This window comes from Acinonyx jubatus, chromosome C1 (genome assembly GCF_027475565.1).
Source record: "Acinonyx jubatus isolate Ajub_Pintada_27869175 chromosome C1, VMU_Ajub_asm_v1.0, whole genome shotgun sequence".
Taxonomy (NCBI): domain Eukaryota; kingdom Metazoa; phylum Chordata; class Mammalia; order Carnivora; family Felidae; genus Acinonyx; species Acinonyx jubatus.
In genome coordinates, this window is record NC_069381.1 from 141,713,057 (window position 1) to 141,738,878 (window position 25,822).

Sequence of the window (25,822 nt, forward strand, 5' to 3'; positions counted from 1 at the left end):
ATTAACCTTAAACCATGTTCCAAAATAACACAACATGGAGTTACAGCTAATAATAATGATAATAAAAAAAGAATATAATGGAGTCACAAATTTACTCATTCTAAAAAGAGGCAAAAATAGAAGAAAAAGGAAACAAAGAAGACATGGATTCAGTAGAAAACAGAGGAGGATGGTTGATTTAAATCCAACCATATCGATAATCACCTTAAATGTCAATGATCTAAGGACAATTAAAGCCAGAGATTGACAAATTGCATAAATTTAAAAAAAGAAATATCAAACAAACAAAGACCCAAGTATTTACTGTCTTCAAAAAAGACACTTTAAGAGCACCTGGGTGGCTTAGTCGGTTTAGCGACCCACTATGAATTTTGGCTCAGGTCATGATCTCAGGTCATGAGATGGAGCCCTGTGTCAGGCTTCATGTTGGGCATGGATCATGCTTAATATTCTCTCTCTCCCCCTTTAGCACTTGCGTATGTGCTCTCTCTGAAAAAAACAAAAAAGATACTTTAAATATAATGCTAATACTAATCAAAAGAACATTAAGAACATTGCAGTGGTTATATTAATATTAGATAAAGTACTTAATTCAACAAGATTTTCAGAGGTTCAAAATACATAAAGCAAAAATGCATAGAACTGAAAGGAGAAATGGGAAAAATTACAAGTAGCTGGAGATTTCAACAAACCTCTCACAAAAATTGTTAGAAGTGCATGGAATATCAGTAAATATGTACAAGACTTTAAGAACACTATTAATTGACTTGGCTTAGTTAAAATTTATGGAACACTCCATGGAACAATATCAGGATACACAATGTAAGATAGTGTAATTACTGAGGAAAAGAGTATGGTGATTACACAAATGCTCATAGCACCTTTATTTGTAAGACCCCAGATATGAAAATAACCAACTATCCACAACAGACAAATGGATAAACAAGTTGTGATATGTATATAGAATACTCAGCAGTGAAAATGAATGAACTGTTGATACATGCAACAACATGGATGAATCTCAAAATAATTGTGCTGTGTGAAATAAGTCAGACCAATAATATATACTGTATGGTTCATTTATGTAAAATTCTAGAAAATATAATCTGTACTGACATAAAGCAGAATAATGGTTGCCTAGGAATGGTAAGGGAGTTGGTGTGAAGTTCATGAAGTGGTTACAAAAACACATGAAGAAATTTTGAGGACTGCTGGGTATGTTCATTATTTATTGTGACGATAGTTTTAAGAGCATATACATATGTCAAAATTCACCAAATTTTACATTTAAAAATGCGAATTCATTGTATTTTAAGTATACTGCAATAAATCTATATCTATCTACATAAATATTGGAAAGAAATACTATACAATTGTCATTATTGCAGATATATAATTAACATTCACAAGAATAAACTCAAAATGGGTGGAAGACTTGAATGTGAGACAGGAAACCATCAAAACCCTAGAGGAGAAAGCAGGAAAAAAACTCTCTGACCTCAGCTGCAGCAATTTCTTACTCAACACATCTCCAAAGGCAAGGGAATTAGAAGCAAAAATGAACTATTGGGACCTCATGAAGATAAAAAAGCTTCTGCACAGCAAAGGAAACAACAAAACTAAAAGGCAACAGACGGAATGGGAAAAGATATTTGCAAATGACATATTGGATAAAGGGCAGTATCTAAGATTTATAAAGAACTCACGAAACACCACACCCAAAAAACAAATAATCCAGTGAAGAAATGGGCAGAAAACATGAATAGACACTTCTCTAAAGAAGACATCCAGATGGCCAACAGGCACATGAAAAGATGCTCAACGTCACTCCTCATCAGAGAAATACAAATCAAAACCACACTGAGATATCACCTCACGCCAGTCAGAGTGGCTAAAATGAACAAATCAGGAGACTATAGATGCTGGAGGGGATGTGGAGAAATGGGAACCCTCTTGCCCTGTTGGTGGGAATGCAAACTGGTGCAGCCACTCTGGAAAACAGTGTGGAGGTTCCTCACAAAATTAAAAATAGATCTACCCTATGACCCAGCAATAGCACTGCTAGGAATTTACCCAAGGGATACAAGAGTGCTGATGCATAGGGGCACAAGTACCCCAATGTTTACAACAGCACTTTCAACAACAGCCAAATTATGGAAAGAGCCTAAATGTCCATCAACTGACGAGTGGATAAAGAAGATGTGGTTTATATGTACAATGGAATACTATTTGGTAATGAGAAAGAATGAAATCTGGTCATTTGCAGCAACATGGATGGAACTGGAGGGCATTATGCTAAGTGAAATAAGTCAGGCAGAGAAAGACAGACACCATATGTCTTCACTCATATGTGGATCCTGAGAAACTTAACAGAAGACCATGGGGGAGGGGAAGGGGAATAAAAAGTTGCAGAGAGGGAAGGAGATGAACCATAAGAGACTCTTAAATACTGAGAACTAACTGAGGGCTGATGGGGGGTGGGGGGTAGGGGAAAGTGGGTGATGGGCATTGAGGAGGGCACCTGTTGGGATGAGCACTGGGTGTTATATGGACACCAATTTGACAATAAGTTATATTTAATATAAAAAAAACATGTGTTGCTAGATACAATATTGCTGGAAAATATATAAAAGGTGTTTCTATATATTAGAAATAATTTAAAAAATAAATATAAAATACAATTTATATTATAAAATAAAATAAAATCTTATAATGAATTTAAAAACGTATAAAATATTTACAAGGACAACTTCAAATATAATTGAAAGAAAGCAAAGGAAACAAATAAATGGGAGCATATAACATTAACAAATAGGGAGAGTCAGTCTTTTAAAAATTCAATTATCAAAAAATTAACATATGGTTTTAATATAACTCAAACAAAACCATACACATTGGGGAAGAATTGATAAAATGATTCTGAATTTATATACAAATACAAAAGACCAAGAATAGGAAGAAAATGGACAACTTCCATAACAGAAATCAAAACAGTGTCATAGTACATTAATTTTGACAATGTGATATTGCTGTGAAACAGATCTTCTAGACACCAGGAACATTCCTACATCTATATAAACATAAATTTGTGGCAAATTTGGAATTTAAGAGTGCAAAATAGATTGTTTTCCCAGTAAATGATGTTGAATTGCTTACTCATGTAGAAAGAGTTAATCTTGACCCACACCATTACATAAATATTAATGCCAACATATTATAGTTCCAGATGTCAAAGGTAAATCAGTAATGCTTCTAGATATTAAAATTGGAGAATATCTTCATGACCTAGGAGTGGGTAGAGGACTCTTAAATAAGCCATTGAATGCATTAAACATGCAAAATGTTTTTGTGAACTCTTAGAACTCAGTATAAAAAGAAAAATAATCTGATTAAGAATGGGCAAAGGAGGATTGCCTGGGTGGTTCTGTCAGTTAAGTGTCATACTCTTGATTTTGTCTCAGGTCATCATCTCATGGATCATGAGCCCCACATAGGGCTCTGTGCTGGCAGCATGGGGCCTGCTTGGGATTCTCTGTCTCCCTCTCTTTCTGCCCCTCCCCCCTTACATGCTCTCTCTCTTTCTCTCTCTCTCTCTCAAAAATAAATAAACATTTTTTTAATGAGAAAAGGAAAAACATAAATGAACAAAGTCCCTGAATAGACATTTCTCCAAAGAAAGTTACAAATGCTAATAAACACATGAAAAAATGTTCATCATCAGTAGCCACCAGAGAAATGCAAATCAAAGACACAAAAAGATACCGCTTCACACCCACTAGGATGGCTATAATCAAAAGAACATAATAACTACTACTGTCAAGAATGTGGAAAAATTGTAACCCTCATACATTGTTCGTAGGACTGTAAAATGGTGCAGCTGCTTTGAAAAACAGTCTGGCAGTTCCCCAAAATGTTAAACATGGAGTTACTGTATGGCTCAGTATTTCCACTCCTAGGTAAATACACAAGCAAAAGGAAACCATATGTCCACACAAAAATGTGTATATGAATGTTCCTAGCAGCATTATTCATAATAGTTAAAAAAGTGGAAACAAACTCAAATGTTGAATGGATGAATAAAAAAAGTAGTGCATTTGTACAATTGAATATTATTCAGCTTTAAAGAAGATTAACATTAGCATTGATACAAAATACCACATGGATGAACCTTGAGACCATGATAATAAATGAAAGAAAACTGTCACAAAAGACTGTATAGTATATGATTCCATTTATATGAAAAATGAAGAATATGGAGGGGCAGAAAGAAGATGTGTGGTTACCTAAGACTGGTGCGGCCTTCTGGGAAATGGGAAGTCACTGAAAATAAATATGGGGTTTATTTTGATGGTGGTGAAAATGTTCCAGAATTTGTCATGATGATGGTTCCACAATTCTGTCAATATACTAAAAACCATTGAGTTATATATTTTAAATGGATGAATTGAAAGGCATGTGAATTAAATCTCAAAGCTGTGGTAGATAGGCAGGAAGGTACAAAACTAGACAAATGACAGATATATAGATATATTAGATTATTTTAAAACAAAGGACTTCCTCTCATTCAAGATCTGCCTTAAAAGCATTAAAATGCAGGTCCCATAGTGGGAAAATATGTTTTCAGCAGCTGTAATCAACAAAGGTCTAGCATTTGGAATATGTAAAGACCTACAAATCAACCACGTAACCTAAAGAAAAATAAACCTAAGACTTAAGTTGACCACTTCACAAAAGTGAATATCCAAATGGTTCACTAAACATATAAAAACGTGCTCAATCTCACCAATCATCTGGGAAATAGATTTAAATCCAAATGAGATATATCAGTATGCATACAATTAAAAAGGCTGAAAATCCCTTCCCTAGAAAAAGGTGTGGAGAAACTAGAATTCCCACATACTCTAAACAGTGGTCCCTTTGGAACCATTTTTGGCAGTTTCTAATAAACCTGCTATATCCCCTGATCTAGCAATTCTCCTATGAAGAAGGTGTGGTGAGTACTTCTCCGCAAACAGAGGACATATGTTCACCAAAGGACATGCATAAGGATTTTCATAGCAATATTGTAACCAATGATTATAATAATCATATACTGTAGTAAACAATGATTAGAAACAAACCAAAGGTGGGGCTCCTGGGTGGCTCAGTCAGTTGAGCATCTAACTTCGGCTCAGGTCATGATCTCATGGTTTGTGGGTTGAAGCCCCACATCAGGCTGTATGCTGACAGCTCAGCAGCTGGAGCCTGCTTCCGATTCTGTGTCTCCCTCTCTCTGTGCCCCTCCTCCACTCATGCTCTTTCTCTCTCTCAAAAATAAATAAACATTAAAAAAAATAGAAACAAACCAAATGTTTACCAACTCTAAAGAAGATATGTAAATTATACCATGACCTACTATACGGAAAATGAGTGGCCTACCACTTCTTGCAACAAAGGGATATATTTCATAGATACAAAATTGAGGAAAAGTAACCATATGCAAAAGAGTGTGTATTGCTCCTTTGTATTAAGTTCAAAAATAGATGCTGGAAGTCGGGATGCTGGTTGACTTTGGTGAAGAGGTGTGTAGCCATTAGGTGGAAAACACGATAGGGCTTCTTGGGTTTTAGTGATGTGTTGCAGTTGTCTTGCATTAAGTTGCAAGAATTGATTGTTAAATGTTGGAAGTTTGCAAGCTAGTTGACATCAAGTTGGTAGCTTGAAATTGGCCATGCTGAGATATTTATGTCACGGAAATTGTGTTTTTTCAAGGTGCTTTTTGTTTAGTTTTGAGGTGGGGCAGCTGGTTGCTATATACTTACCAGCCTAATACTGGTGCAGGATGTACTCGCTTTGTTAAATTCACAGAGCTATGTACACGCGATTTGTGAACTTTTCTTTATGCTGTACTTTAAAAAAGTAATTGATATTTCAGAGGAGGAAAGATGGAAGTCACTGTAATTTCAAACAAATATCCCTATAGCATCGACTAACTCAAACCCAGGGAAAGTAGAGAAGGAGAGCCAAGTAGGCTCTATGAGAAAAGCAGGAGAGCCGAAGTACTAATAAACAGATTGATTTCTTCTCCATTTTCACCACTTAAATCAAGAGTCATGATCTTTTATTTTTACAGAGGTCAGACAGATGGTGCAGAAAATGAAGACAGAGTTAGCATATTTATTCACATAGCAACATTCTGCACCTCCTCACAGAACTGTTCTTTCTAATTCTTTAAAAATCGCATACCTCTCCTTGATACTGTAACCTGAAGATTTAGGATATTGAGCCCTGGTAACAGACTGCTTTTTATCTTTGAGGCATGTGATCTTGGACAAATTACATGTCTAACTTCTAGTTTTCCTCCTTAACAAAGTAGGGAAAACCATACTCCATCACTTATTCATTCATTCAAAGCAGTTTATGGAGTGAGGACTATGTGTACGGTATTATTAGAGCAGGGGATATAGCAAGAAGTAAATATACAAAGATGTATGACATAAAGTTGCTGATATAAGAGGGACACAGAATAAATAAGATATATAAGTAAAATCTATATGTGGTGATAACTATTGAGGAAAGTTAACTAGGGAAACGAGAAAAAGGTGTGTCAGTTGTATGGGTGGCTAGTTTTCACTGAAAACACAACATTTAAGTCAAAAATTGAAGGAAGAAAGACAGCCAGATGCAACTGTTATCATACGCAAAGGGGACAGGAAACGCAAAGGTTCTGAGGCATAATCATGCCTGAACTGTTTGAGAAGTAGCAAAGAGACCACTATGTCTAGAGCAGGGTGGTAGAGGGCCAGAAAGATAGTCCACTGTAAGGACTCTGCCCTTTACACTGAATGAGGCGTGAAAGTGTGTAGAATTTTGAGAAGAGTGATATGATCTAACTTGGGTTTAATGGGATTAGTTTAACTACTTCCTTGAGACTAGATTTGAGGAAAACAAGGTTAGAAAAAGGAGGCTGTTTTAATAATCCATGTGAGGTATAATAGCTTCTTGGTCCAGTGAATTAGCTCCATTTTGCATGTGATAAAGTGGGTTCAATTTTTCCATATCTTCTAATTTTTAAGACAAGCCAGATATCAAGGTTTTAAATAAGAAATATCCTGATTTTCTAATACTGGATCAATTTCTTTTGTTCAGTTTTGGTTTTTAACCCATGAAGGCACACATCTACAAACTTCATATCCACAGATTTTCTTTTACTAGAATCATTGTGTCACTGGGACACTGCTCCTAACCCTCATTACTGCTTTTTGTAGCCAGGTCTATTTTTCATAAACAGACAAGTCTCCAAAATGGTCTAGCTTGGTGTCTCCTTACTTGTTCCACACCTTTTGGTATCTATTGCTTTCAGTTTTCTGTACCAAGTCTTGAAATATGACAACTTGAGAAACAGAAGAAACAAATAGGAGAGTGACTAGTGCTCTTTTAGCACCCATTTAAATAAATAAATAAATAAATAAATAAATTAATTAATTAATTAATTTTAGGGAGAGAGAGTGAAAGCAAGCGAGGGAGGGGGCAGAGGGAGAGAGCAAGAGAATCTCAAGCAGGCTCCATGCAGAGAATGGAGCTCGATCCCAAGGCCCTGGGATGAAAGGGCCATGACCTGAGCTGAAATCAAGACTCAGATGCTCAACCAACTGAGCCACCCAGGCACCCCTCAAAGAGATATTTTTGACACTTTTTTCCTTTGATACTTATCTCAAAATATGAGAGGTTAGTAACTGATAAAACAAGTAGATGAATAAAACACCATCCAGGTTTTGCTTAACATTAAGAAAGAAGAAGAGTAGCCACATAGATTGGCTCTGAACCACAGATAGTAGCTATAAAATACAAATTGGGGAATACTTTCTAAATGTTATTGAAATATCCATATAAGTTTCCATTTAAAGAGTGTGTACTTGTTTTAAAATCTAGAGATCATCACTTCTATACTTTCTAGTGGAAGACTTTGCAAAAGCCTTGTAGTAAATGCTGCAATACTATTCAGTATTAATAGAATAATTGGCTTAGAATTCTATTCAGATAGTTCTGTGGGATGGTATATTAGGGGTGAAGTCCACAATTTATATGTATAAAACTGGTTTTTCTTTCCATTGGTACTGATAACAAAAACTCAATAGTTTAAAAGTAGATAAATAAGTGGGAAAAAGTTCTAGATAATCTATTTTTCAATAATAGGTGAGAAAATTATATGCAAATACATTAATTTATTCAGGAGTTTATACTTTCTTCTGAAACTCTAGAAACTGGACTGACAAAAGACCAAAAAAAAGTGGTAAAATGGGAATTATCTTCCATAATGCTTTTTGAAGAAGTTCTGAATTGGAAAATGTTAGAGTTATTATCAAAGTGCTTTGAGTCCTGAGTAACCGATCATGTTTCTATTTCTGTTCTTTCTTAAGAGCTTGCTACATTTTTCACATCTTAGGCAGTTTAGGGCATCTTTGTAGTTGCTAGAGTTGGCTAAGCAAAGTTCAGGCCAAACTAGGAATATGGGGTAGAGTTACTTTGTTGAATTGGATGAATTCTATCCTCCTCTTCTTTAAAAATAATTTTTTTTTAAATATTTATTTACTTTTGAGGGAGAGAGAGCGTGAGTGGGGCAGGGGCTGAGAGAGGGAGACACAGAATCAGAAGCAGGCTCAAGGCTCCAAGCCATCAGCACAGAAGCCGATGCGGAGCTGGAACTCACCAACCCTGAGATCACTGAGCCACAGTTGGACGCTTAACCGACTGTGCCACCCAGGTGCCACTTTCTTCTTCTTTGTGCAATGTTTATGGAGGGTTCAGTAGGTAGTTTTGGCAAGATGATCTTCTCTACAGAGAAGAGCACTCATTGCCTATTTAGAAGTCTATTAAAAAGGCTGATCGTGAAGAGACTGATAAAAAGCCTTTTTTTTTTCTTGAATGTAGGGGTTGTTGAGAGAAGAATATGATGATTTATGCTATTTATTTGGCCCTTATTAAGTGGCACGCACTTAGTTCTGTCTACTGGGATATTTCTATGACTAAAGCAGACAAAGACCATGGAACTTACATTTTAATGTGGGAATCTGTGTGCTCATGTGAGCTCATGTATGGTTGTGTATATGATGGGGAGGAATTAGGGCTAGGTGACTATTCGTAGTACAAATGCTTACTCCGATTCTAAGTTAGAGCCATTATTGAGTTTAGAGACTTGAAGCAGGGGAAAGCAGTGAGAGAATTTTTGATATATAGCCAACTGGTGTTGATCACTTTGCTTCCCTTTCCTAAACTGTCCCCATAACAGGGAAAGTGAAATCTTCCTGGGTTCACCTTAAAGCCTAATTATCTTTGAAAATTGATTAAGAGCATTTACAATACAAGAAACACAGAAAGTATCACTTATTGAGTGTCTAGTACGAATCAGCTGTATATACTGCATCTTTTATTTCTCAAAAAAATCTGTAATAGTACATAGTATATAATACTTATTTTACCCCAAATATGCCTATTTCTCAGAGAGGTGCATACCTAAGGTCACTTAGCTGCTAAGTGATAGAACTGGCCTTTTGATACATGTCTATTTTGCTTACACACTCATATGCTCACATATACACACATACATTTCATATATATTATGCTAAAATTGCTAAAATTCTAGAATATAAATTATGAAAAGCCAATTCCATGTTTATTAAATTCTTCTCAGAGAGTGTACCATTGATACCTTTATGGATAATTACCTTGATTGCTTTTATATTATACTAATGACTGTTCCAAGGCAATAGTACTTCAAAACATTGCTATATACTCTACCCTAACATGTCTTCCTTGATAGTGTCTATTGAGTTTAGAATCATGGGGTCTCTTGTTTTATCATTTTTCTTGTTCATAATAATCTGCTAGGTTTTACTTTTTACTTGTTATTATACTTTACATTTATAAAATGCTTTATACTTTTCAAGGGAACTACATATATGTAAGGTTTATTATATATATAATATATATTATGTATGTATGTTATATATATATATATCTCCTTTGTAGATATTTTATTAATTATTACCTATTTATGACTTAATGAATTGTCACACCTTTTAGGCTAATGAATGAAAAAATCCTAATAGCATGTTCTATTTTTATATTTAATTTGTAGTATAATATCAGCTTCTATTCCTTCAAAATAAAAAATATGTCCCTTTATTTATTTACTTAAGTTTTGTAAATTCTTCACAGTTAGTTGTGGCCATCTTCTCCTAGTAAATGATAGTCATTCTTCTGTCCTTTAATGTTGAGAAAATTGCCTTATCACATCAATTTGGCAATGCAGACAAATTTAAAGTGAAATGGATTCTTCCCTTTTCCTCCAGATTCTAATTAGATATTTAGTTAAAGTCTAGGACCAAAATTTGTGACACTCTACTTAGTACTTTCTAATTCTTGTTCCTTGTTAAACGTTGAATAATGTATGAGTTTGCTTTTTTAAAGTTATCCAGTATACATAATTTTATACATTGTATAGCAACATAAATAATTTTCTTTGAATGGGATAACTGAAGAAAAATAAGACTGAGGAGGACAATTAAAATTTTTTTTATTGCATTTCCTTATTTTTGAGAGGTAGAGAGAGACAGAGCATGAGTGGGGGAGGGACAGAGAGAGAGGGAGACACAGAATCTGAAGCAGGCTCCAGGCTCTGAGCTGTCAGCACAGAGCCCTACATGGGATTCGAACTCATGGACCATGAGATCATGACCTGAGCAGAAGTCGGACACTCAACCCACTGAGCCACCCAGGAGCCCCTGAGGAGGACAATTTAGTATGATTCTGGGAATCTTTTCAAATGTTAAAATTTAATAAGTGTCTTTGATAAATTTCTTTGTTACTTATATCTTACTTCCTCTATAAGACAATGACTTACATTTGTGCATTGATGGGGTAGGCAGCTGTAGTAGCTATTGGTGGACTAAAGGATCTTTGTGGTTGTTACATTTTTTTAATATGCTGGAGTATGGGTAAACGTTCAAACAACTAATTAAAACACACTGGAAAACCCTTCATTACAAGAAGGTGGTATTTTAAATATGTTTAAATGTGTTTATATTTTAAAATATGAAAACAAAATTTACCTGCTATGTTGCTATTTTTGATAAGCATTCATATTGAAATTTTAAATAATTAGATTTGTAAATGTAGAAATACTTTTACCAATATAATGGATTATTCATGAACTTTAATAAGCAAGTGAAATATTATTTACAGGATGATGTAATATATTTTCTGTATCTATAATAAATTTAATGTATATATTTACTAAATAAATGGGTGTATATAATGTGATAAACATTATATTCAGTCCTGGAAATCAGTAATACAGCCCCTGCTTTTCAAGGACTTACCTTCTAAAAGAGATATATCTATATGGGGTACACAAGTAGTGAGGTAGTGAGCATGTAATTGCTTTATGCTTTAAACTCTGATTATGTTTAACATTTTCTTCATATTTGCCTTGTTAAAAAAACTATTTATTTTTGAGAGAGAGCAAGTGCTAGAGCATGAGAGGCAGAGGAGCAGAGAGAGAGAGAGAGAGGGAATCCCAAGCAGGATCCCAGGTGAAGTCCCAAAGCATGGCTTGATCTCAGAAACCATGAGATCATGACCTGAACTAAGATGAAGAGTTGGATACTCAACTAACTGAGCCACCCAAGGGCCCCTCATATTTGCCTTTTGATTTAATGGAGATATAGAGATGTTAAGTGACAGCAAAACCACATTCTCTTAAGTAAATGCCAATGCTTTCCCACGTTGTTCTGTTTTCCATTTATTTACTTATCTTTGTTTATGAATGCTCAATAGTAGCATAGTTATTATTATTACTTTTTACGTGTTGCCCTACTTTCTACCTATTTACTTATCCCTGTCAACGTATGCTAAATAATAGCCTATTCAGGCTGGCATGGCCACAAAATTGGTTGGGAGAGGTACTTATGTCGCTCTCCGTGGTGCTGAAAGATTATGGTGGGCTGAAATTAGTTGTCTCCTCTTATTCTTTGACACTAATGATTATTGCCCTATCAAGAATTCAAAACTAGGAAAAGAAAAGTATGGTGGGGAAAGGAAAGATGAAAAAAATGGAGGTTTAAATGCAAGGCTTAGCTATTGGTTAATAGAGGGTTGGATTAATTTATTTGAATTTTACAACAGGCACTGTGCTTAGGGTGAGGCTACAACTTTGCATTTCCACTACTGTCCTGCAAACCTAAACTTTATATTGGTATTTCCCACTGTATATTGAAGAAAATAGACATCAAGCACACAAATATGGAAAAATGTAAATTTGAAACTGTGGTAGATGCTAGGAAAGATACAGGGCTTTATGGATCATGAGATAAACTAGAGCAAATATGATTATGTCAGTATAGAGCTTGATTGAAAATTAATTACTTTGTTCTCATATTATTAAATTATTATAAAAACAATATGTTAAAGAAGATAAGGTCTTGTGAATCATATAAGACTTCCCAATAAAATCTTTAAAAAAATAATGAGATCTTGCCTCCATGAACTGAACTTTTTAATAACAGATTTTTATACCTGAAATAGCTATCTTTCCTGATCATGACATTTTTTAATTTTTAGATTAAAAAAAATTTAATGTATATTTATTTTTGAGAGAAAAAGAGACAGAGAGTGAGCAGGGGAGGGGCAGAGAGAGAGGGAGACACAGGATCCGAAGCAGTTTCCAGTCTCTAGCTGTCAGCACAGAGCCCAATATGAGGCTCAAACCCACAAACTGAGATCATGAACCGAGCTGAAGTCAGATGCTTAACAGAGTGAGCCACCCAGGCACCCCCGATCATGACATTTTAAATGATGATGTAATAATTATCATCATGGGAGGGAAAATTTGTTTGCACAAAGTAGGTGTAAAAGATTTTAAACTTTTTCTTTTATGACAAAACATTTATATCAGCTAAAATGATATTTAGAATATATCAGCCTTATTTTTCTTTCCTATCAGTTGTGATCTTGAATTTTTGTGGTTAGAAGTAGATTTCAAATCTATCAAATTTTTATCAGCAAATTGAAAATAACTATAAAGCTTAAATTTGAAAAAAATATTTAATCATTATTAAAGCAGTCAATCTGCAGCTGACGTGGCTAACACAAAAATAGCAATTCAGCATATGGTACAGAATTATAGTATATTTATGTTACTAGAGCTTTGGGTCATTAACTGAAGCTGTGCTCACTAGAGTTTTCTGCCCGGGCTCCCTGCTCCCCATATGCAATAGGCTACATTTTGAAATGTATGCAATATTTCTTGGCCCCTAAAATAAAAATCTTCAAACCATTCCATGAGCTTTTGCAAACCACTGGGTCTTTAGCTGAATGCTAAAATAGATGGTTAGATGTAGACACTTCTTTATTTATGTCGCCATCAGAAAGAATGGGACTCATGCTCAGATTCCACTTGTTCAGGCCATCCTGCAAAGAGCCTTAAACAAGCTTCTGACCTGAAGCTACCTGTCTGTGAACTCTGGCAATTGTGGCAACTCCACTTGGCCACTTTTTGCGGTTGAGGTGGTCAATATATCATGGGATATCTGTAAACTATTTGTGATACACTCATTGGAAAGCTCAGCTCATAGCCTCTTTCAGTTTTCTTCTGAGAATTTATTACCACCTGATATAAGTACATATTTTCTTTTTGTTTATTGTTTAGGACATATTACACTAAAATGTAGCATTCATGTAAGTATAGTCTTTATCTTTTTGCTCACTGTTGTATTCCCAGAGTATGATGTAAACGTTCAATACATATTCACTGGATAAAGGGCTAGACTCTAAGTTTCATGAGGGCTATCTTCATTTTCCTGTTTTTCTTTTAGTACCTACTCCAGTGCTTAACTCATTGTATTGCACTCAGGAGATAAGCACGATCAAGAATATAAATATTCTTCTTGTAAGATGTGTTAGGGCTTTTAGACTATATCCTAAAAATAGTGAGAATCCACTGAAATATTATAATTTGTAAAAAAAGTTTTTAGTTTTTTTATTTTAGAAAACAAAGTTGTTTCCTGCATCTCTAAATAATGGTATCTCCATTCTCTCACTCACCCAATTTTAAACTCTCACAGTAATGTAACACGTTTGTCCTTCTTCACTGCTAATAATTTTTCAAAACCTGACAATCAAACTTCAGCAATATGTCTCTTCTTTTTCTTCCTTCCTTCCTTCCTCCCTCTTTTCCTGCCTTCCTTCCTTCTTCATTCCTTCTTCCTTCCTTCTCCCCTCCCTCCCTCCTTCCTTCTTCTTTCTTCCTTCCTTCCTTCCTTCCTTCCTTCCTTCCTTCCTTCCTTCCTTCCTTCCTTTCTTTCTTATTCATCATCCATTCATCTGTTCATCATCCATCATCTATTCTTCTGACATCACCCTTTGTTTTCCATTTTAATTTGGGCCTTGGTTAATCACAGGTTGGTCCGTTGTATCTGCTGAACTCATTTCTGTCTTTAGTATATTCTCCATCTAAGTCACTTTATGCTTTATAGATGGCCAATTGCACAATATTGACCATCTTGTTTATCTAAACAAATGCTTTCAATAACTCTTCACCGATTAAAGATAAATTCCTAGCTTTCTATTTGAAAAAATATTACAAAATAAATTTTTATTACTTTTAACACTCAGTCACATAAATTATTGCATTTATTTTTGTAAGAGAAGCTAAGAATGTTTCTCTTCCCATTTTTAAAGTGAATTTGAACTTTAAAAATGTTCAAAGTTACTACAAAAAATGCCTTAGTAATCTTCATCTAAATTTACCAACTGTTAAAAGTTGGTCACATTTCCTTCATCACTCTCTCAATAGGTATTTCTGAAAAGTTGTGAATAAAACACAGGATTTATGCCTTTCTTACCCCCAAATATTTCATTATAGTAACTATAGTAAAATTATCAAAATGCGAAAATTTAATATTGATACAAAATTAATTATAATTTAACATAAATAAAAGGTCTATAAATTAGATATTATAGACTTTATTCCTGTTTTGCCAATTATCCAGTAATGTTGCTATTTATTTTTCTAGTCCAGTATCCAATTCTTGATTAGACACTGGATTTAGTAGTCATGTCTCTTTAATCTCTTGTAGTCTGGAATAGTTCTCCAGCCTTTCTTTAATTTTCATCAGAATGATATTTTTGAAAAGTACAGACAAGATATTTTGTGGCATTTTCCTCAAGTTGGAATTTTCTTTCGCTTTTTCTCATGGTTGCAGTCAATTATTATTATTATTGGTCTGAAATACGGAATAAATTACATTGTGTACTTTTTCGTACATCACATCGTGAGGTTCATGATTTCACCTGGTCCTATTACTGATGATTTTAACCTTGATCACTTGGTTAGAGATGACGTCTACCAAATTTAGTCTCTAGAAGGAGCTCCTCTAGAAGGAGCTTATGTGTAAGCATAATCTTGAAGTGCTCTACCTTGGAGGTTGCACTCCATTTTTGCATTTTGGAATCCTGCATGAACCATTAGTCAGGAAAACAAGGCTAGCCTACTGAAGAATAACAGCAGGTTGAACAAAGATGAGCCCTCCCAGCTGAGCCCTGCCCCCAATCAACTGGTCAACCAGCAGATATGTGAGTGAGGCCATACTAGACTATCCACTGCAAACTAAGCCAGCCAGAGAAGAAAATTACCTAGACAACTCACAGAACTTTGAGAAATTATAGATGTTTTATTTATAGATACTGTGTTTGTAGGTGTTTTTATTGCTTTTTTGTTTAATGGTTTGTTATAAAGCAAAAGTTAATAATTCCCAGGGAGATGTTTTGAAACTACTTAAATATCTTGTTCAACATACAGTCTTTATCCACCAGAATTATGCGTCTTGCTTTAGTTAAAATATTAGTACAAAAGTTGCAAAATGGAATTATACTTTTTTAAGAGATGAAGAATGTAAGGATGGGGGATTGTACGTCTTCAAAGGACACATGTCTGGTAGGTGGCTATGCCAGCATTAGAACCCAATCTTCTACTTGCTGATCCATACTTTTTGTTCAGTTTGCCATTTAGAGGTGAGTAGACTGATGGTAGAATTGGAACTCCCAAGAGGGAGTAATAGAGAGAAATTCCAGAGTGTTCGTGGTATTAGGAGTGGCATCCTGTGTCCTCATACATGCATAGAATCACCTCTGGTAGATGCTCCTTGATTGATTGTTGGAAGGGGTGGCTGGATCGACAATGTAAGAGAAGACATTAAGTATAACATATCATACCAATTTAGATGATAGTTGATTCATGAAAAGATATAACATTTCTAGAAATTTCCTTTTATGAGTACAGTCAAGAGTGTCATTGACATACTAGATAAAAATAATAATATATACAACATTGCTCTTAATATTTTTGAAGCAGCTATTTTATCTTCCCCCAGTTTTGCCACATAAACTAAGAAGAGGGACCTACCACAGGTGAGTGACTCTGGGAGAGGAGGAAAAGACCCCTATTTCACTCTCTCTTACAAATAAGAAAACTGAGACCAATGAAAGTCAAGGGCCAAAAGTAACCAAGGGCTAACAGTGAATAAATGGCAAAGTGGGGATTTGAACTCAGCAATGCCATTTCCTAGAAGAGTACCTCCCACATGGCAGTGAGGGATAGGTCCTAAGTCATCAGATGTTAATAATATCCGAGTCTTGTCTGTGCTTTGTGCCAGGCATTGTTTTAAGATCCTTACGTACATTTTAACTCATTTCGTACCAAAGACTTCCCCTTACATTATACATTAACTTGACTTAGGAATGGCTTCACATTAACTTTACTTTGAAATGCAAGCATTCCGGCACTTCAAGGTGCGTCCATGAGTGTGTTAAAGCCCATACCACGTTGACTGAGAAAGGAATTCAAAGGCTCACTTTTTATTTTTTTTTCTTTACTTTCCCTCAAAAATGTAAGAGCGCAAGGAAGCATTTTTGCGTTCCCAGATCTCTTACACGGTGCAGGCTGGACGCAGCTGTCGCCAACCAGAACATTAGAATCCTGTCAGGGTGAAAGAACTGTAAGGGACAAGAGGCCAAACTCTTGTCTGTCCTTTCTTCTTCAAGGCTCCAAACCTCAACTCCCCCGCAGCATCTCTCTGCTGGAGAGACTACGACGGGGGTGGGGTTGCCCCAGCTTTCCCCGAGGGCAGTCTCCTATCCTCTAGCACCCCTATAAGAGGCTCGCTGGTGCAGTGGGCTAACACGGTGTGTGCAAGCCTGCTTTTCCACCATGGGAACCCTGGATGGCCAGGGGCCGCGAAGCTCGCTGTGGGGGAGAGGAGCCGACCCCACAGTTGCTCTTGGGGGCCGTGCCTGCCAAGTATCGCGGGACTTGTGCACATCGCTGGAGCAGTAGCTCCAGGAGCAGCTGGAGCGCGCTCGGTGCACACCGCCCCAGCCCGGGGAGGAGCGGGAGCGGGGAGGGAGGAGGGCTGGGGGGTGCTGGTTACGTAAATGATACTAGCCCAGTGAGAGGCCTCCAGGCTGGGGCTACGGGAGGGGGAGGGACCGCGCGAGGAGGAGGGGCTGGGAGGGAGAGGGCTGGGGTGGGAGGGGGGCGGGGGCCGGGGGCGAAGTGACCAGGCGGCGGCGGCGGCAGCTCTGCTGAGGTGACAATGTGCTAGGAGCCCTCGCTCGGTCTCCTGTGCCTCCTCGGCCTCGGCGCCCGCTCTCGCGGCGCTCCCGGAGCCCTCTAGCCCGCCGCTGCGCTATGAGGGCGCCTCTCTGGGGCTGGCCCAGGCCGGAGCCGGCTTGCTCTGCTCCAGGGCAAGTGTGAAGAGAGAGGCGCGGGCGGGAGACGGGGCTGCGCGCGGCGTTCGCGGACCGGCGCGGGTTCCAGGTGAGCGCGGGCTCGGCGCACCCGGTGTTCGGCGCGGCCGGCGGGCGCCTGCCGGGCTGGGTCAGAAGCTGAATCCCGTGCGTGGACTGCCGTTCCCTCTTCGCGGGATCCTTGGCCACGATAGCAGGTCTCCGTCTCTCTCTTGCTCCCCCTCTCTTCCTCGTAATTGTCTGGGGCGAGTCTCCTCCGGGTGGCCAGGGTGCCCGGGTGGGTGCCGCAAAGTCCTGCAGCGAGTGTCGGTCGCCGCGTCCAGCGCCCCGGGCTGGACGGGGGGTAGGGGCGCCCGCGGACCCGGCGAGACTGCCTCCCGGAAGCTCGGAGCGTGCTAGCCGGCTGCTGCAGGTGCGGAGGGTGGATCGAGAGGCGCGGAACTTTCTGTCGCCACCCGCTCTCTACTCCTTTCTCCGCTACTCGCTTCAGATCCGGGGCGCTGGCCACCCTCTGCGCCCTGGTGGCGCTTGGCGGCGGGGGCAACTTTCTCCCCACCAGCTGCGGGCGGCCGGGGCTGGCTGTGCGCGACGCTCCTGTTAGGCTTCACACCGGGGACGCACTAGAGCTTGGGTATCTTCCTCGACGGTTGTCTTCCTTCCTTTCTGCCTCTCTCTTTCGGTGCCCCGCGACCTCATTCTCTCTGTGAGTCTCTGTCTCTGACTCAGTTTCTTTCTCTGACTTTCTCTCTGACTCTGGCTCCCCCTGCGACCTCCGGGTCTGCTTCTCTTCCATTCTTTTCCTCCTTGTATCTCTTGGGATGTCTATTCCTGTTACCCTGTCTCTTACGCTTGTCTCTCCGTCTTGGCGTGTTTTCTCTCTGCCTCTCGCTGCCTGTCTCCGTCTGCCTCCTTCGTCTCTCCTGCCTTGTTCTCCGGATCCCGAGGCGCCCCGGCCAGTCGAGCACGCCCCGGCCCACCTCTGGGCACCTCCAGGTACAGAGATCTCCCTGCTCTGAGCCAGAGGGGATGCGGGGGTTGCCCTTGTGTGGGTTTGCATGGAGCACAGGGGCTGAATGAAGGGCTTAAGGGCCAGTCTCCCCTGCCCGGGTCCGAGGGCCCTGTGCGGCAGAGAGCCGGAGCGCACTGAGGCTACTGGCGGTGAAAGCGGCGTGCGTCCCTCCCCTCAACCCGTAAATTGACTAAGATCAGTTGAATTTCCTGGTAGAGAGCCTACACCTCCAGCCTTTACAGGTAGCCACATAAGAGACGGTAGGCAAACACAGAAAGCTTTGGCATCCAGGGAAAACTAACCTCGAAAGGGTGGGAGCTTTTGTGAGGCAAAGGTGTTGCTAGCGGAGGAGAGGAGCATTGGGGACTATCTGCCATAAACTGCCATAACACTCAATCCTTGAGCCGTTTCCTTGGGAGAGGTCGCGGTCACTCTTCCTAGGAACACAGCGTGGTGATTTTATTTGCAGGGTAAAGACACTTGTCTTCCCGAGACGCCTGAAATCTCGGGTTTTCTTTGGGCCCCCAGATCTCTAGTTTTATATGAAGGCTGCCTTTGCTCAGGGTCGCTCCCCTCCCCGTGTGTGTGCGCGCACGCGTGTGTGTGTGTGTGTGCGTGTGTGTGTGTGTGTGTGTGTGTGCGCTCGCTTCCTTGCATTCATGCCCTCTAGTGTTAAAGAAACCAGCTTGTTTGAGAACACTGAAAAGTAAGGTCAACCTACTGGTGACATATTTTGGACCTTTCACCTTCTCAGGTCATTCTCCTTGCCTTCACTCAATCTTTCCTTTTTCCTCATCGTGACTTCTGCATTGCATTATTAATTTTTCCTTTTCCCTAATCTCTACAAACTCCTTCTCTCCTTCAGAATTAGAACCTTTATGTTGAAACCCTGTTTGAGTGACTTCACAAATGGATAGATTTGGAGAATCTTCATAGCCTAAGGCAGGCTTTGAACATGAGAAATGTGCATTTCTCTGCACTGTTTGCCACAAGCTGGGATTCCACATCTCTTCCTTATGCCCCTGCCCACCTTCAACTCCAATGAGGATTTTCTCTGGCTGCTCTTGCTTGTTTAAATAAATACTTTTAATTCTCCGTTTGTGTGATGTTCATCCCATTTCAGGGCTTAAGCCGCTTGCTTAAGTAGAGGCACTGTGTCTGAGATCAGGTTTGGGGAGGAAGAAAAGAAAGCCTTTCCAAAGGAAGTACAGTGTTGCTGGTGTAGATTAATTCTGGATTCCAGAGTGCAGAGTGGACCCGGATGCAGTTTCAGATACACAGACCTTAGCACAGTGTGGGAAAACTAGTAAATGCTTATTAAAAACTTGTTCCTTGAGTGATTAGCATGCAGCTAATTATAGGCTTTGATCACCCAGCTATCTGAATGAGCTTCATACAAGAAGTTGAATTATGCCTCTTTTTTTTTCTTGTTTGTTTCATTTATTTAGTGTTTTATGAATGGGAATTGAGGACTACTAGTAGAAGCCATGTTGAAACTTGAGTGCCTTTTTGGCTCATTCACTTCTTGAATTTGCCTCTTTGCAAGTCTTTACCTTGGCTGAACAAGTCTTTACTTGTTCTTTAACAAGTCACTGCAGAATTGAAGAAATGATTTTAGAGACTCTGATAGGTGGCATCTCTTAATCTTCCTATGAGAAAGCAAACTGGAACATGACATCATTTGTTAGTGAATACTTTCTTGTGGTTTTTCACAAGTGAAAAGTTTTCTCTTTTAACATAAAGAGCAGATCTATCAGCTTGAAATATTTGGGTGCTATAAATTGATCTTTCAAACTGACTCACTTACCTTAAATAATTTATAGGCTTCCTTACTGCTTCAAATATATATGAGAGGTGTGATGCTACATACATATGAAAATTTGCCAAAGTACCTGGAAATATAGTGCCTCCTGATACAAGGTACTGGTAGGAATTCATAAGCTGCAGTATTGTTTTTTCTTTTTTTTTTCAGTGTTGTTTTTTTGATGATAGAGTAGTCACCTCTTTAAAAATTTGAGGATTTACCGTGAGTATTGTACAGGAGCGTGATCAAGGTAGTTTTGTTTTAAAAATGTTACTTACAGATGGCTTGATACTGTACCCAATGTTTTGCATTTAAAAAATAGCAAAGACACACTGAAGGTGGAAATTCTGCTGCTGGGTGAGATAGGTTCTGATTTCTTACTGATAATATTGAGACAAATTTAACTTTTTAACTTCCTATGCATTAATTTTAAGTTAAACAGTTTTGTCAGAGTGAAATACAATGTTTCATTTTGCTTATAGATTTTTAGAAGTGGTGATGCTTGCTTGCTTTCTTTCTTTCTTTCTTTCTTTCTTTCTTTCTTCCTTTTGTTCATTCAGAGGTAGTAGTTCTGACAGGAACATTTCCATGTAATAGAGATTGTACAGCTTTTTAATCTTGGCATTTTAGGGAGAGGGTGAGAGAACAAGCAATAAATGAATATTTTTATTCTTTCTGGCTGGACAAATGAAGAGAATATTGGTGTTTTGGAATAACACCAAGTAAAAGTAAAGAATATTATTGAGAATAAAGCATGAATAAAGTCCACTATGGGAAACAAATAACAATGCCACATGTCTTTGATAAGTGTTCATTGTGCTTTATGAAAATGAACAATCTCTACAGTTTTGTCCTTTAACTATTGGTGTTATTAGACATCGTATTCTCAAGTGGCACCTCTTGCAATAAACAAGAAATTCTTGACTGTGACTTGTAATATATGACCTTCTTGGGTTTAAATTGCTATCAGTAGTAGGAACATGTACACATCTTAAATCTAATGAGGCCTAACAGGATCACTACTTTGAAATCTGAGTGACCATATGGCTAATTATAAAAGAATTTTAACTGGTTTTTGGTTCTCAATTCTTCCTTCTGCTCTTGTCATCTGAATAAACACATGCGAAACGTCAAATCAAGACTAAGTATATGCATTCATATTGACTCTGACAATCTATTTCATGGCCTTTCTTAATATCACCCCCCACATCCTCGCACGGACACATACACACTAAGTATCTGTTCAAACATATAAATCACATTTAAAGATCTGGTACTGTCTGCTTTGATAAACCTGTTGTCATTTTAACAGATTAAACTTCAATTTACAATTTCTATCTTAAATCACATTATTTAAGGATGTCTGCTATTCAGTTGAAGGCATGTGTGTTTTTGAAGAGACCAGCTTTGTATTTTGAAATTTAATACTTAGAGAATTCAAATAACTTAGTGAAAATGAATGCACACATTATTTCAGTAGTAGTTGATCATCCATTCAGGGCATTATAAACAGTTACCTTTTAGAGCAAAATATAAATCAGGTAGACTTTATTCATTTGATACTTGTTTGTCCTGGATTCAGATTTAGACCTGTGTATATGCTTTCAATGTAGTATACCATAAAAATATTTTTTAATGTATCTTTGCTTGATTACCAAGAAGTAATTACAGGTGGCTAAAGAGATCTGTGTGATTAATGTATGTTCCAATTCCGTTGTAAATGAATTAGCTGAAATTCATTTTTAGATATGAATTTTCTAATTTTATTTTATTTATGTCACTCAGGAACTATTTATTTAAGCTGAAATACGTAATTTTGAAAAATTTTGACTACAGATTATTAAGAGATTTCTGGGTCCTAACACCTAAAATGTTAGTTAAAATAAGGAGATGTGCCTTTCCTGTATGGGCCCAACTTCACTCAAGTGTGCACATATAATTATTGTCCTCATGAACTCTTGGGTTCTCTCTTAATGTTTACTCTACTATAATTTTCCACCGTTAACAAAAGACCTAAAGCAAGCTGCAAAATATCATTTGTTAAAAGTTGTTCCACATTATGGGGCACTTGAGTGGCTTAGTTGGTTAACCATCTGACTTCAGCTCAGGTCACGATCTCACTGGTTTGTGGGTTCGAGACCTGCGCCAGGCTCTGAGCTAACAGCTCAGAGCCTGGAGCCCGCTTCAAATGCTCTGTCTCCCTCTGTCTATCTCTGCCCCTCCCCTGCTTGTGTGTTTGTGCACATGTGCTCTCTCTCTCAAAAATAAATAAACATTAAAATCTATCTCATTGAGAGGGATGGAGAGAAAATAGTGACTGTTACCACCCTAGATATGAACATATTTGTGATTGTATAATTAGTTATGTGAGAAAAATAAAACACTGCCCATATTAAATACTCAGACTTCTTTGTATTTGTTTGTTTGGTTTTTTTTTTTTTTTAGAACTGCTTACTGTTAAGATAGATGGGAACTGTCCAAGATATAGCATATCAGTGTTTTAACATGATGTGGAATTAATTAGGATTCTGTTGGATACATTAAACTACATTGATGTCACTTAAATCTTATTTAAGCTCTTGTAGAACATTATAGGAAGTGTGATTAAACTGCTAGTTGGCATTTTGGTGATCATAATACATGTGCTCAGTAGCCACTATAAACAGAAAGCAGAATTTAAAGCAAAGCCTGAACATTCAAAATCATCCAAATTACACCTCAGAGATAGTAGTAAATGTCAATTTAATCTCTTGCCTAATATTAATTGCCTTGATATTATAAGTACAGGACCTCTTTTTTTTTGTTGTTGTTAAAAAAAATGGATTTTGACATATGGGGAGGATTGTGTTCTTGTAGATCAGAAGCATAATAACTGACTTAATTTCTTCTTCAGATTTTTATTATATAATTAGTTTCAGATGGAAAGGATGAGAGTTATATGACTATCAAGACCCCTATGCAATACTACCATTACTCTGATGAAAGAAAAATGGGAAAACATACTTGGAAAACAAATCTCTGGGGAGGTATAGCCATTTGATTTTATTTATGAGGGAGCTAAAAATGGTGAATTGAGTTACAAATTGAGAAAAGAGCTAAAATCTATTGGATACTTACTTTGTCCTTGTACTGTGGATACGTAAACATCTGATAGGTCTTGCCACATTTTATCCTCATAGCCACATGAGGAGTAAGTAGAATTACTGTCCCCATTGTATAAACAAGGACTCACTCACTCAAAAGCACACAGCTAATATGGTTTAGTGCCAAGGAGCCCATCAGTTCTTTTCTGTCTCTGAAGCCAGTGCACTAGTAGTTCTCAGTCTGACATTTTCACTGACTAATAAAATTTTTAAAAAATTGAGTGCCAGCCTCCATTGAACATTTTCTTTTGCATGGTAAGAATGGTTTTAAAAGTCTACTTATATCATCATCATCTTATAAAAGAGTGGGCATTTTAACACCAGCTAAGATGGCAGAACTGAATATCAAAATATAGTTCTTAAAAGAACTATATTTAGCTTCCTGTGCATTTTTCTACATTGCACTTAATTTTCAAATTTAACAAAGACTGATGAAAATTTTATCACAGTCTGGTAATTCATTTCACCATATTCTGTAGTTGATGCTTAGGAACCTTCTTAGTCTGAACCAGTATAATATCCTATTTACCCCGTGCACCCTGTGTATACAGAGAACACAGACCAGCATGGTAGTCATATCCATGACTTCATGAAACCTACATAGCACTTATAGCTAGCTATTCCATTCTCTTACTAGTCACTGGCCTGGGCAATAAAATTTGGACCTGGGAAAGATGCTAACAATCGTTCTAGCCTCAGTTTACAGTGTCAATGTTTGTTGAAAGGATTAGAGAATTGGGGGTGACTTGTTCCTTCCTGGTATTTAACTGCAAATCACTGTCACTCAGCTAGTGCCAATCTGTGTCCTGGGACAAGGAATGAATGAATGCCTGGCAGAAATAAGGGAACATGTGTCAAGAATTTACTCCTCTGTCCTTCCCCACTAACCAATGTGTTCTAGCCTTAGGGATCATTTTGTTCCTTTTTTACTTCTTTGGTGGCCTTGGTGAGGACAAAGAAGTTTTGTTTTAGGTAAGAAAGAGAAATCCAAAGCTAAACTAACTGCTTTTGTAAAACTGACTGATGCTGTTAAATGGCAAGTTTCTTTGGGTAGTGACTATTGTGGCCACCAGAGAGAAAAAAAATGATGGTGGGGGTATGTGAAATGTACCTAAATTGTCCTTGTTAACAAACCAGTCTTTACATTGAAATAACTAACGAAGTTTTTGTGTGTGTGTTTGTTTTAATATAGATTGTCAGATCCCACTCATACAGATTCTCATTTGTCTCTGATGAGTTTACGGAATTTATTTTTTTAAATACTTTTCCAGATGATTCTGATATACAGTGATGTTTTAGACAACCGATCTAACTCATCATTTTTTCAGGTTAACTTATTAATTTTTATTTATTTAAAGAAGAAAGAAGTTACTTTGTTCTGGACATTATCCTAAGTGTTACATATATTAATTCATTTCATCATAACAACCCTCCAAGGTGGGTTTTATTGTACATCCATTTTATAGACAAGGAAATTGAGATACAGAAAGGTTAAGTAAGTTGTCCCAGACTAAGCTGGTAAGTGACAGGACAAGGACTGTGCTATTTTGATGAAATTATTAATAAAACAACTTGCTTTATGTCACAAAGTTCGAAATAGCTGAATTGAAAACGGAGCCCAGATTCCTATGTCTTGTTTCTTATTTGAGTAAGTTTTACCTTTAAAAATGAAGGAAGAAAACATGAACAACAAGGTGGATTTTTAGACCTGGAGACAAAATGTTTGCCTTTTAGAAGTCATGGCACTGGATTAAAAAAGACAATTATGAAGAAGACAATGGATATGGAAAAATTGGAGTAGATTTCTTCCAAGCACATTGTTGTTTCTACTTAGATACTCACTGCTCCCTCCCACCCTCCCCGCCCAAATAAGAAGAAACTAACACATAGTGATGCAGGCAGAAAGAAAAAAAAATTAAATCTATAACTGAATAAGATTTCTCTACATAGACTTCAATTCATAACTGAGATCTATATCTGTAACTAATCTAATAAATAGTTTATTTTCCTGTGATACTGCTAATAATTGTTTAAATTACATTAAGAAATGTTCATATTTATGAAAGCACTGGGGAAGTCCTG

General features: G+C 37.7%; 1 protein-coding gene across 4 annotated transcripts in view; it reads left to right on the forward strand.

Annotated features, from left to right (window-relative positions):
* The window catches only part of GALNT13 (polypeptide N-acetylgalactosaminyltransferase 13), a 565,714-nt gene that overhangs the window by 8,524 nt on the left and 531,368 nt on the right, over positions 1-25,822 (forward strand). For 2 of the 4 annotated variants that reach the window (XM_027055741.2, XM_027055740.2), the window contains exon 1: positions 17,843-17,981. The exons of 1 other annotated variant lie outside the window; for it this stretch is intronic. The gene's annotated coding sequence lies outside the window, so the exon portion shown is untranslated. Of the gene's footprint in view, positions 1-17,715; positions 17,982-25,822 lie in introns of those variants that run through there. One more of the 4 variants, XM_053215089.1, reaches the window with a different exon arrangement.